Source organism: Ptychodera flava, chromosome 6, assembly GCF_041260155.1.
Source record: "Ptychodera flava strain L36383 chromosome 6, AS_Pfla_20210202, whole genome shotgun sequence".
Lineage (NCBI taxonomy): Eukaryota > Metazoa > Hemichordata > Enteropneusta > Ptychoderidae > Ptychodera > Ptychodera flava.
Genome location: NC_091933.1, coordinates 21,502,099 through 21,516,781, shown reverse-complemented (window position 1 = coordinate 21,516,781; position 14,683 = coordinate 21,502,099). Strand labels below are relative to the sequence as shown.

Sequence of the window (14,683 nt, the reverse complement as noted above, 5' to 3'; positions counted from 1 at the left end):
TCTGTGGGTTTGTCAGAAACGGCATCATAATATGAAGTTGATTTCGCATAAGAACTTTCGTTTTGAGGGGGGAGGGAGGGGGTTTCAAGTTTAAATGAAGGAATTATGTTTCTTGTGTGTCAGCTTTTATTATCGACGGCCCCTTACTATAATGAATTTGTTTTACACTCACCAGCATACAATACATCATATCTGTGCTGATACAGATAAAGACATGGCCGATGACAGCATAGTGTATTCCCTCAATACTTGAGAATGTATTACAACTCATCAGCTGTCAATAAGATTGTCTTTTTATCACTGTTCAAGTTTGCTACTGCTTCCTTTACATCACTAAAGTAATAGAATTTCAAAATGCTGTCATTCAAAGAGACTTCCAATATACTCCAAGACAATTGATCAAACACTGTCACATGATAAGCCTCAAGCTCTTGGCTTCACTCCACCAGTCCGTACAAAGGTCAAGCTGTCAAAAATACAATGGTACTAGAACAAGGTACGGTGGTCTGCCTCTTCAGGTAGTATTTTTGGGGGAAAGACATTGATGTGGAAACCAAAAGCGATAGGGTGTGAAAAGTTATAGGAATAAAGGTGAACGGGCTGACCCAAAAATTTGGGTCACTGCTGGTGTTTGCATTCATTTTTAACAAGAAATCTACTTAGCATTCCTTCATATAAATGGATATTTAATAGTGACTATTAAATACAGCTTTATCGATACCAGTGAATTTTGTGACGTCATCGCCCCAGTTACTGATAATGTATCCATCCGATCATTCGGTATTGTGGCCCCAGATGTTTTCTACATCTACAAATTCCCTAGCATTGCCCAAACTATAAAATAATAGCAATAATGTACCGCCTCCCAACCCATAGTGGACTCAAGCAAACTTTGCACTCCATAATTTACTCAGCTTCACTTCATACACAATGTTTCGTAAAGTTCCTTTTGCCAATTACGGGCCAGGAGTTGGTACATTATTGTCAGTTGTTAGCACATTATTAACTGCTGTACCTGGTCATTACAGATGAGAAATGATGTCCTTGCTTAGGGGCTGAGGATAATTAAAACATGCATGGCAGACACAACTTCTGCGTTAAGGGGAGGGAGTTTGGCTGTATTTCACACTATTTGTTTTTATATCGCAACATCTCGCTACACGTTTTTTGTGTATCGCAAAATATCGCTATGTTGTTTGGCGTGTACCAGGCCAGTACAGCACTGGCACTATACCATTCTCTCGCCATACATATGGTTCAGTGCGTGAATAACGTACCAATCATTTTGGATACACTCTTTCAATTCATTTCATTCTGTTGGTTGCGTCATTGTCGAGTTGGCGATGAAAAAAGATTGATTTTAAAGGGGTATGCTGAGGGTGATGGGAGCGTATGTGTGATTGCACAGCAATGTAATTACCGATTGTGTGTATGCTGATACAGAATGAGGTTTTGTTGGATTTCCGCAATTCCAAACTTTCGTCTAGGAGAGGGAAGGGGGAGACTAAACGCAATAAGTTGCATTTACCGTGCACATGCTTTAATTATCCATGGCTCCTTAATTTCAAACATTTAGAACTTTTGTCAATCTTATTATGAACATTTTTTGTGATGGCACTATACCATTCTGTGGTACAACCCCAGACTGTGGTACAACCCCCATTACTTTCAAGTTAATGAAATTGGTTTGATACAGGGAAATGAGGCTAGAGGGTTGGGTTGAAAAACAGAGAAGCAGTGATGCCTGTGATAAAGTCACAAAGATTGTAAAATTATTGCCTGTCTTCATTCTGTGTTACAGTATCTCGACAATCATTTTTATTTTAGAGTTTTACACAAGAAATCATCGGTTGATTCCATTCACAAACACACTTCTTGCTCTGCTGTAACAAATGGCATTTCAGGCCTCATTCAGTCAATGCACAGGGTACGAGATGTACATATTTCGAGACAATGTGTGTGTCAAAGAATGGGAGAAAAAAGCAACCAAGCAAGTGAAATTTTTGACATCCCTGGATGAATTGATGTGGGAGAGAAGCCAGAAATTAGCGAGCTAAGAAGGCACTTCATAGTTTTTAGTCATTTGGCGTGTCTCCAGTGCCCTCCCATTTTAATGGACATTATTTTACCGACAAAGCTGGCGTCTCTTAACTCCATTAATACGCCCACTGCTTCTTGAAACCTATAGTTCACAAAAAAATAGCACATGAGAGAGAATCATATTGATTTTTATCTTACCTGGAATCCGATATAAAACAGAACACCTATATTACGTCAGTGGCTTCATAACCTAGAATATGTGACAGCCTTGTCGCTGGTATAAAAACGATCCTTTACATTTTATTAATCCCAACCTGGTATTTGATTTCATGTCCAACTTTCCCGTATTAAATTAGCTTTTAATACTGGTATACGGCAATGTTTGCACATGAAAGCCCTTTTCCTAGATAAAACACAGATTTGCTTTCAGAATACACATATCTGAATGTTCAGTGAGAATGGCAAGTTGTTATCCAGGGAGTTTTTTTTTGAGATTTTTTTTATTCCGTTCATCCATTCAGTGAATTGCATATGCCGCTGACGCAATGTCTCCCAAAACTAGAATGATTTGAATTTCCTTATTAGATAAAACATGACTTTCCAAGAAGAGCAGACAACCTCCTGCAGCTTGATCCTCGCCACTTTGCGTGGGGAAATTAAAACGCCCAAAGGAGCCTGAATCACATGAATTTAAAATTCTCTGATTTTACTTTTGAACTGCGTTGAGGATCATGTTTCAAGGCATTGAAGGAGGCTATGAGTCCTGCCCTTACGGGTAAACCATGTCATCACGCATCTCATCATCTTTCACAGCTATTTCTAAGTATAGATTTTCAAGGTAACCATGACGCGATGTAATATGCATGTCGTAATCCCTTTGCAATCTCTCACACAAATCATCACACAGCCAATTATACATCAATTTGCTGTTTGTTATCTACGGAATTCAAGCAGTTTCACACACTGATTTTCGTCATCAATTTTGTTTTTGAAAAAAGACAACATTGTATAAAAATGATGACCTTTTCTGACATTGATAACCATAGCAACTACCATAGCTGAAAATAACTAAAAGGACATTGCTTAGCAACAGTGCGATAAGTAACAAGACTAAATTATAAAATCATCTATCACTCATGAACAGTCCACTGTGATAACATTTAGGAGCATCTCATAATTTGTTGAAACTCAACCCCTTTCCCCCCTCATTCCTCCCATTTTAAAAGCTATGTAAAAATCCAATTATCATGCTCTTTAATGTAGTAGGTTCACACTCAAGTATAATGGCAACAGTGAGAAGCCAAAGAGGTTAAGCAGCCAACCATCTCTGCCAAATTTTCTCACAATGAAATCGTTACAAACATGCACATGATAAATCAAACTTACTGTGTTTGAGCTCAAATCCCCTTCCACCAACCCCCCCCCCCCCCTTTTCCGTTTCCTCTCCCATAAACAAATGTAGATGGAAGTGCAAAAATCCAATGACAAATTATGATAATATGTACGGCCTTCCTCCATCAAAACAAAATTAACAGTTGAAGTAATGCTGAGAATTAAAATTGCACACTGGCTCTTGGCAACAAACATTGCAAAACAAGAAGAGTCTGATCAGCATATCTGAGCAGCATACATACATGTATATACACAGTTTCAATTGCACAAAGCAAATATTGGGAAAATGTGCACACGAAAATCAAAGTACCGGTAGAACTAACCCCCTCCCCCAGAACTGCAAAGAGTTTCATTTGTCATTCATAAATCGTCTACAGCCCCTGATATTTCAAATTAATATACATTTGGATATTACTAGTTGTCATAGTGATAGTGAATCATCAAACTGTTGTTACAGCTGTTACCAGACGCCTAGTGGTAACCATGTCATTGTGTGTGAATAAAAACCAGCAAAGGAGGTTTCATATGTGTTTCTTCTCCAATAACATGACTTGATATTTACATATTGCACTTTGTTAAAACTAACCAAAGCATGTTGCATTGACCTGACCAAGCTGAAGGTTAAGTGTATTCTCTTTGTGGAAAACCAGAGATTAAAAAAGTTACTGTAATTCCCAAAATTTGACTAGTTTCTCTGAATAAAAGTCGAACATCCTGAAACATTGAGATTTAAGGATTAAAATGACTGTATGAAACTAGCCTTCCACCCCCCCTCCCCCCCCACCCCCAACATTCTGTCCTTCAAAGTGATAATAAAACCTTCAACCTATGGTCATCAAAGTTTATCCTGGCATACAATATCTTACAAGACAGCGTTGTGTCGGGTTGTCAAGGCCACCCTCAATCGTTACATGTGAGAATGAGCTGTGTATCAAAAGCATTACTGCACTGCATTAAGAAATGAGTGCGTAAACACTGCTCCATGCCCTCTGGCTGTGTGAATTCAAATAGCCGGGTACAATATGTATGCATTTGCTTGTGAAATAGATGCAACCCACCAGCCAAAGACACTGTGCATGTACCACATACTTTGCCATGTTTATTCTAACTATTAGTCAATAGAAATGAACAGACCATGTATATTTCTGTTCCCTGATCCAATGAATACATTCCCACTATCTTTTCCTCTTGAAACAAAAAAGTAATCTGACACAGTGAATATACACTGTTGAAATTACAATTGACTTGGTTGATCAATAAAGATCGACGTATAACTATACGGCGTTTCCCCACGTCCCCCTGCCAACATAGCCAGCGTGCTTTATCAATAGAATTGTGATGTAGGCGCTATGTTTGATTAATGGATGACAGTCCAACCACTTCCCAGCTGTTGTCTTCCCCCTGATGCGCAATCCTATTTAAAGATTATTGTGTGCCTGCATGTAGAATATCAGCTGAAAATCCACGATGACCCAGTTTTCATACCTTGCCCAGCTCAATCGCTTTGTAAATATTTATCATGTCACTTTACTTCTGCTATTAAGTCATCGAAAAATTGATTAATAATTCTTCAACCTTCGCTTGAGTATTTGCAGCAGTTCAACACAGTTATCTAACTACTCAAGAAATTCCAAAGGTTCGAAGATGTTGAATTTATTGTACAAAAGCCAATTTATTTTTGTTAAAATAATTGTCATGTGTACAAACATGTGCTATTCTTACCTAGCCAATGTTGCCATATAGTTGTGTAACACTTATTACATTTTTACACTCTTATTCAGGTAGTTTGCGCCTCAAAATAAAAAAATGTAAAGTTTTGCTTACATTTTCCTCAGGTATACTTCCAAAGTTAACCATGCAAAATCAAGAATAAAAATCAGGGGTCCCATGCAAATTTTGGTACTAGACAAGCATATTACCATAATATTAAATGATATTTATGGAAATTTAAAATGGCTGCCATTTCTGTGGTATCTCTATGTGAAAATTCTCTATTTACGCAGAACTAGGCCAGTGAAAATTTTGTTTACTCCATTAGCTTCAAAATGAGCCCTCACAAGTGGTAGGTCAAAAGAATATTGTAAAAAATTTGAGAGTCTGAATATCAGTCTCTGTGGTGCATTCTACCTAATGTTTTTATTCAGCAATAGTATTTTGACTGCTAAAAAATTTCAGCATTGCCAACTTCCTCTGTTACATGTAAATTCTGACAATGTTGCTGTTGAAAAGTGTGTGCTCTCTAAATATTAACTTTTGGTTTCATTGGACTGAAACAATAAATTTGACCTTTGACAAGCTCACCTTTGACACTCAACTGTCGCCCAACTGTGTTCACGGTATATGGTTTGAACTCGTTCTGGGGAATGGAACTGAAAGTGGTACACCATTGGAAAAGGGCATCAGAAGTGCTTTAACAAAGAAGGAATAGTGTGAAAAGGTTGAACGATCGGCTTATATGAGCAATCAACCTGTGACCTTTAGCGAAATTAGTTTCGTCATTTTCTCGTCTGATTGTCAAGTGATGGCTGACATTGTCTTTTAAGGGACTAACAATTTGATCTTGGGAGGGGGCAGTTAGGATGCTGAATTGCAATTATTTTTGCATTTCAAATGTTGATGAATCATTTTATATGCAGTATTTACATGATTGTTTTTCAAAATATGCACTTTTACTTGGGCCAAAGTTCATGTGAATATTTTTTGGTGAAAATGAGCATGGATGGAAAAAAAAATTTCAGCTCTGAATTTTTTCCCATTTTTAGATACCCATTACCAGAATCAACTTGAGTTTATGCATGCTACAGTAGGCAAGGTCAACCCATCGTCATAGGGAAATCAAGACAAATTTCTAATCTTGTAAACAGTCCCAAACTTATATATCCATGATTCAGTGCAGTAAGAAAGTAAGAAAGTTTTAAAAATTTCAGAAGTGATGGCAGTCAGGTATCTGAAAATGTGAAATTTTCGTAATTACAATAATTCAAATTATCCCAGTCCCCTGTTTACATTTATTTGACATGCATATTGATCAATGATACAATCATCTTGCTGGTTTCAAATTTTCCAAGAGTGAATATGGAGAGATGCATTTGCAGAAAATGGAAATTATGTATAATACTTTTAATTCATCATGTGTAAAGACAAGCTGAGTGAAACACCTTTCAGACTTGCACTGTTTCGTATTCATAATTTACCTTTGTATATCTTAAACTGGGAAGTTTGTTAACCATTTTGTGTTGTATTTCAAAGCATGTGGTAAAATTTCCACCAAAGTTACTTGCCTTGTATAAGTTCTTATAGGTCTGGACTTGATCCATTTCAAATGAGTATATATCATTGAGCATTTTTCCCATGGAAAATAGCAAAGTGCACAGTGTTGCACTACGGCATTGTATTACCGGGAGGGGAAAGGTATCTTTTACGTTACTATTTCTGGTTAGGCAATGAGAAATGGTCATGTATTGCCTTTGGTAGCAGACTATAAGGGTAAACATCCTCGTCGACCTGGGGTCACACCGTTTGATGCGCATGACTTGCCCAAGTAACCCCTAACAGAAAGGCTGTTAACCCATGTCTGTCTGCCACCAATCGCTCGATGATCCATAGATTCTTTGATGTGTGTCTCATTTCAATTCTGCCGCAGTGATGTCATACGTCACCTGCCAACACAATGATGGATGACATCACTCCCTTTTTTTTGGACATATCGTTTACGATGATGTCATCCTGCTGCATGCATTAACAACCATTCTGTGATTTGTCATCCCTCTGTAAAGCAATATCAGTTTGTGGAAGGTCATTAATCCCTACCTGAAAATGTAACACAAGCTGTTGATGATGTCATACAAGACACAATTATGACTATTTTTCTCTGCTACTGGTAACATATTTGCATATTTGATGTTGCAAAGTCATTCTCATCAAGGACAAGTTCATAAAACCTCATCTGCATACATCATTAACTTTGTTCCTTTCTCAACAACACTGAAGAATAATCACTGTTCAAAAAAACATCTAGCCTACTTGTAACTTTCTCTAGTAGCAACAGGGCAACAGAAAGCTGATGAATTTCAGACTGTAGCCCAGAACATATATATATATATATATATATATATATATATATATATATATATATATATATATATATATATATATATATATATATATATATATATATATATATATATATATATATATATTTATTATACACACACACACATACAAGCATACATATAAACATACATACATAAACCTGTCTAAACTGAACCGTGCAGGGACTAAGCAAATTGTTAGGTTTGGAGAGGTGTCTGGTTTATAGAGGTCCTTTTAATATAGAGTTCTATTGGAATGGGACTTGGAAATGGGTTCAGTTTAGACAGGTTTCCAGTTTAGACAGGGTTCAGTTTAGACTGGGTTCAGTTTAGACAGGTCTCTTACACAGTCATGTTGATTGGGAAGAGTGTGCACCTATACCCATACAGAATGCCTACAGAGTTGTTGAAGTCCTTGCTTACAGTCAGTGTGAGTAATTGTCACTGCCACTTGTCAATTTAATGCACTGCTCTACTTTCAGAGTTTTTTGAGCTCAATGTTTAAATGAAATAAAAGGACTAGGTAATTGCAGATGGAGTAAACATGCTTTGATATACTGTGAGAACAAACATTTTATGACAACAAATAATATGGAAATTAATTTAGGAGATAAACATATTATGGAACTGTAATACATTACTTACAAGCAGAGCTGGATAACAGGAAGGGTAGATATATAAAATGTTTTGATTTCACAGAATAAAATCTTTGATGACTAAAATTATGAAATAAGTGAATTGGCAGAGGAATATTATGAGAAACAAGATGCTGTGGTTAGAGCTAATATATACAGGTCAGGTGCGGAAAAAAATATTGCTTCATCTGCCCTGTGTATAGATAGCCTTTGGCGGCATTCCAGATCGCTGGAATTATGGCACCCCTTAAACCTGAGTACCTGTCCCCTGGATTACCAAGGAAGGAGATTGCATTGGTTGGGTGGTTTAACCTCAATCACTTCCTTCTGTCCCAGTGGCCACATTTCAGGATGAGCGCATTTCATGGCTGGTTTCACCGGCTTACGGCGCATTAAATCATAGGCCATGTAGCAGAAACAAACATACAATGTACCTCACTGTGGCGACCGTAATTACTACGGGACTGCGTGAACTGGTAGCTTACAGGTCAGCTATGTGAGTGACTGTGTAAAGCATGTGAAGGACCAAATCATTGCGTAAAGCGGTCACATTGCCACTTCAGAGTCAAGTGCCAGCAATTGATGTATTATGCAGCATAAGTGTATTAAATACTGATATTGCAATACAGTCACAAGATAAATCATAATGTTTATTGCAATCATGACAGCTTTGAGTTATATAAAGTCATACATGTTCATTTCTTAATGACTAAACAACAAAGATGGCACAGTATTAACGGTGGAGGACTGGCCGGCACATTAAAATTTTGCCTATTCTCTACAATTGCATATGTTGTAGGTTAAATCAGTGCGTACAGACATGAAAAATTGCGTTCCTGAACTGCAATTATAGATACAGCTCAGCCGTTGGAATACATCTTACCCTCTGATATTATGTGGCTTACGTCAACTGGTGATAAATGTTTACAAAGACAAAAGGAGCTGACTGATTGAAATGCTGTCTCATTTCCTATCGAAATTAGTTTTAAAAACCCCTCTACATGGGACCGTCAAATAATTGAAAGCAAAACTGGATAACTGGCCAGGAAATGAAGATATAAATGTTAATGGGGCCAGTGTAATTAAATTCTTTGTTCTGCGTCCCGTAATTTTGCAAAGTGAGCAGGTAAGCAGTTGGAAAGAACCACATGTAAAAAATTTCACTCTCACTCTTTTTATGTTGATTGTTTCCCTTTAATATGAGTGCCCATTCAAGAACATAGGCAGAAACTTCATTTTAACCTACCTTATTTATACTATAATGTGACATTCTGCAAGCATGAAGGCGTTTTCAGTTTTATTTACAAAATTTGTATAAACAAAGATCAATTTGTTGACAGATAAGCTATAGGGTAAAGTCCTATACTCTGTGTTTTAAAGATGAAATACACAAATATACTCTGTTCTTTTCATGAAGACCTACATGCGTTGGGATGCCGCCAAAGAATTTTCTTGAATTACTTTGGCCTATCTTCATAAAAAGAGCATGAAAACTGCTGAGTAAGCAGTTTAGTGGCAGTGGTTTTGCGTGAGAAACATGGTCAGTCGAGGTCACCTTGAAATCAAGCATGGAGACACCATTATTTTCAAATACTTTATTTGACTTGGCGTTTCTGACCAATCTGACCAATTAATCCTAGGAAATAAGTCAAATACTACAACAGCTACCACTTTTTTCTCACATTTCTGCATGGAAGTCAATGAAATGAAACTTACTCCTCATCTACTACTCATGGGCAGTCTAACCACCCTACCAACTGTTACAGAGTTACTGATAACACACACACGGTATCAATCCTTCAAAAACTAAGGATGGAAAAAAGAAAGCTGACCACTATTGATAATTATAACTATAGAGATTGGACATGTAAACAGTTTGAAATGGAAGACAGCTCATGATGGATAATGCCTTATCAGTTATATCATTGATACAGACTTGGGTAATAGCATCTCCTACTTGTAATCATGCATGCATTGATGGGAAAAAAAAAAAAAATTATATATATATATATATATATATATATATATATATATATTACACCAAAGTATATATATACGTATCCTCATGGGAAATTACAATATTGGATGACAATGCCAAAAGCAGAGAGCACACACACACACACACACACACACACACACACACACACACACGCGCGCGCACACAGACAAATAGATATTTAAGTTTTCAGAACAATCATGCAGTTTATCGTTTGTGCCACTGCATAAAAGTTATGGACTGTCTCCTCACAATATACTGTAGCTGCATCGCTGGCAACTAGCCAAACACAACCAGCTGTTGCCTTTCCAAGTCCATCTTACAAAAGATTATGACATCCTGTCAACTTCATCAAAAATTCCCATTGCATCAAAGTGATCCAAATTTCACATGACATATAGCTGTTTCAAATGGTTTGTGTGCAGGCGCTAATCCATATCACATGCCAATTGTATTAATAGGACATATGAAGTGCGAAGTGAAACTTGTTTATAAAATTAATACATTGTGAAAGACTTCTTATTCAACTAAATTTATTCAACTGAAATTCTAATGAACACAGCTGCAGACAGAACCAAAAAAAAATTGACAGGACATATAAAAACATTACAAAAGCATTGTATTGCACCTTTGGTTTTTCACACTTTATAAAATATCTTCTGACCAGATCATGTGAAACCTCTGTGTATGTACTATGTTTGAAGTTTTCTACCATGCATTAATTTAAAAATATGTAATATCAATTTGTATGATTTGTATTATTTTGATTACTGTTGCTCCTCTTTGAAGCTTAGCTATGAAGTAAAATGCATGAAACATGGACTGTAACACTATATGCCTAAAATAATATGTTGTGAGGTTAAAGATGCTAATTGTAAGACGTTGTAACCTCTTATGTGGTTTGGCATTATCATGATTAACCACCTTTTGAGCATGATCAAACGATAGGCTTTTTAGCCATATATACCAGTATGGTCAATGTGAGACTCGTGTCTGCCGGGCATCTTTAAATTCAAAGTCAATGCGTCTGCCTGGTAAGTTTATTCACAGCCAATGTACACAAGGCCTGGCACTCATCCCTGGTGGTGATACACACAATGTGTTGTAATTTTTGCAATCCTAACATGTGGCATTTCACCTTCCCGTATCAAGTATCCATATGATCAACAGGGTTTGGAATGCATTTCAAGGAACACAGTCAGATTATGAGTGGGTATACTCATGTGAATGATTCATGCATTATTCAATGATAACACAGCCCTCCAATAGATCCATATGGCTGTTGATACTTTGGCTCTGTGGTGTTATTGGAAATATAATCAATGGAAAATTGTATATGAAACAAGTTATCAATACATTGGAATTCTTGTTCACTGATAATCTGGACACATTAAGACTCCATCCCATCTTTCCTCTCACCTCACCGTAGTGACCGAAGCCTGTACAAACGGGATTTCACACCATCCATCGCTCATGAGAGATTCATTTTTAAATATGAATTAAAGTGTATCACCGTACACTCACTGTACAGCTTAAATTGCTTGTTCAGAAACCCACAAAATACACATTTGGAAAACTTCAATGTTACAGTTGTGATGATTTTTTTGTCTGGAAATACAAATTACCAAAAAATCAAAATGGGAACTCTGGAATAGATTCTGCCACATAAAATGAATGTGTGGCCTTTTCATTATTACAGGATGCACTCAATTTTAACATGGTCACTTGTTCTTGCGCAGTTATGCTCTTCAGATCCTTTGCAAAATGATGGCAGTTGAGCCGGCCTTGAGTCAATCAAGCCATGCGTGTAAAGTGACTAAATAAATCCCAATGATGATACAGCCCAATTAATCACAGCAAAACACAAGATAATTGCGGTTGCATTAGTTTGGCTGAAATACTCTTTTCCTACATGAATTGTTTGAAAGATTAAAGCCCTCCCTAAAGCCCCCCCTCAAGGGTTGATATGCACTCCAGACTTGGAGAGATTGATGGTTTTTCAATTATTTACTCCAGTATAGACAGATTATAGTGACGTTCGCCCGTAGAAGTCAATTTGCACCGTATCATTTGTCATGAGTTCAATTCAGGAATTTGTTGTTGTGATAAATGTCATCCAGGAAAAGTTTTTGAGTGCCAATTTTTTTTTTCAATTTTTTTTTTCACACCATTGTATCTAGCTATCATAAATTTGCCAATGCCAGTAACTCTCGCAGATGCCCACTATTATCAATAGCTCCACAATTTCCTGCACTGCCACGACTTTGGTTATAAGTCTTCCTATTTGCGAGCTGATGGTATCATTATACTTTGTGAATTTCCTGATATCGTTTGCCATTGGAGGGAAATCTTAAAAACGATCACGAAACGGATGTAGCCGCTTTGTTGTAGACATTTATTGTAGTCAAAGACCATCTCCAAGTAAATTATTCCTCGATTTTATGCCGGTCTTTTGACTATCAAGTGTTTCAATTTTCTCTGAAATTTAAACAGTCTACATTTGATTAATGCAATACAAAACTGCGTACCACATTTTTTTAACTCTACATTTTTCCAAGTCAATGCTACATTCTTTTGATCTCTTGAAATTAAACTGAAATATATATCATTTTAGATAGTTTTGTGACTGGTACATTTCAACTATTAATATTTCCCATGCCACAAAAACTCTCTAAATGAGCTGCCAAATAAATATTATCTTTAGTTCTTGATAAAACAATAATTCAGCTCAATTAGCACAATGACAAGAATGTTAAGTTCATTGATGTGCATATAATGTAATTAAGTACCTGATTGTTATGCTTGGAAATCAACCATTACAGTGATTGAAAACACGATTGTGTTACAACAATTCACAGTTTTGCTGCACATATCTGTTAATTATTCCCCACTTAGGTAATAAGTCCATCAGAACAGTACCTTCACAAAAGTTCTTTCACAATGGCTCAAAAAGGCAATTAAAATTTTCTGTTCTGACATTTTGTTTTCATTGGCATTTACAAAATATACGCCATCTTTCACAGGTTTTGTTTCTTTAATTCCATCATATCTGCCAATCAAAGTGACTAATTTGATTTTTTCATTGCGTAATCTAATTGATGAGCTTGAACCATTGTTGTACGCATGATCTGGTAAAAATTGGACCAAGAAAACACAGGAACAAATACTCTCGCAAGAATTTTCATAAAAGTTACATAACAGTATAAGTTTATCCTAACATGTATTAATTACAGCTGAATCATAAACACATGCGCATAACTGAAGATTTCTCATAATTTACGTCCAAAAGACAAATCTAGCTTTTCCATCGGTCAGCTACACTGTCGCATTGTGAATGGATCATTGCACACTTATAAATTTACTTTGAAGCAAACAGTAAAAGAAGTAAAAAACAATTTAAAATGTTCGAGCAAGCTGAACAAAATATATGCAAGCATATGGTAAAAGAAATAAATATGTTTTATAAAAATTCTTATCAGCATGATTACTATAATAAATGAAAAGTACTGTATCCATTATTTGAGAGCAGAGCTCTGCTCAAAGTGAGTAGAACACCAGAAGGCAATTCGCTGCAGACACTAATATATAGATATTTAAAACTTACCACATATATAAATTAAGTCTTAACTGTTTCAGTGAAGAAAAATTTCTTGTCTACTGTGTTATAAAATATCGAAAATATCTTTTGTCTCCTGCATTATAAAAATTTAATTTTTTCATAATCCTATGGCAGTGTTAATGATCTCCATCGTGTTTGTAGTTTTACAAATATCCATGCCTTCATTTTAAAAAGCAAATTTCACAAACTAATTATAGATCTCAACTAACGCTTCTTCGACTTCCTCTTCCACTATCCTGTGAAGTAGATGGGACTTTTGGACAGAGAAATAGCAGTGAAAAGACTGCAAAGCATTGTTCATAATTGCTAGTTTGGCAGTGATGTATTTTAAGCTGATGAGATTTCTTTGTAATACCCTATGTTGCCTATACTTCATATTTGCCAACACTCAAGTGCATCCATTCCAGGTCGTCTAAGCTCTCATCAGTCAAAATCCTAGTAACTCCATAATTCCTGATTTTAATTTGATAATATTGCTAACAAGATTGATATGAATGACTGCCTTGGTAGACTATTTTATCATCCTAGACACTATCGATAAATCTGACAAATTCCCTCAGAAATCAAAACTATCTATGTAGGAAGTAGCAAAAAAAAATTGCTCATGGCAGCAAGATATAACAGTCATTAATCTTATGTGCCGTTCATTAAGTATCAAAAAGCCACTGTTTATCAATACGTAGTCAACACATCCTCTCACACAGTAACCTGCAAGTAATGCAATGTCTGAAATTAAAAATTTATGCGCAGATCTGACCATTCAGACAGCCGGCATCGTACTCAGCTAATTGCCCAAAACTTAAAACTTGATACCAGCTGCTCGTATACCCACAGAGCTGTACATGAATACGCAATGATACTTTGTCGATCAAATTCTCCATCACATTGCTAGAACTTTTGACTAGTTAAT

The 14,683-nt window shown here is 36.3% G+C and overlaps 2 protein-coding genes across 2 annotated transcripts in view; one reads left to right on the top strand and one right to left on the bottom strand.

Moving 5' to 3' along the window:
• Window positions 1-14,683, top strand: part of LOC139135145 (protein NEDD1-like) — a 53,520-nt gene that overhangs the window by 37,556 nt on the left and 1,281 nt on the right. The gene's annotated exons all lie outside the window — the stretch shown is intronic.
• The window catches only part of LOC139135146 (uncharacterized), a 35,217-nt gene continuing 31,204 nt past the window's right edge, over window positions 10,671-14,683 (bottom strand). Inside the window, exon 2 of the mRNA XM_070702401.1 lies at window positions 10,671-14,683. This exon is cut by the window's right edge and continues 1,504 nt beyond it. The gene's annotated coding sequence lies outside the window, so the exon portion shown is untranslated.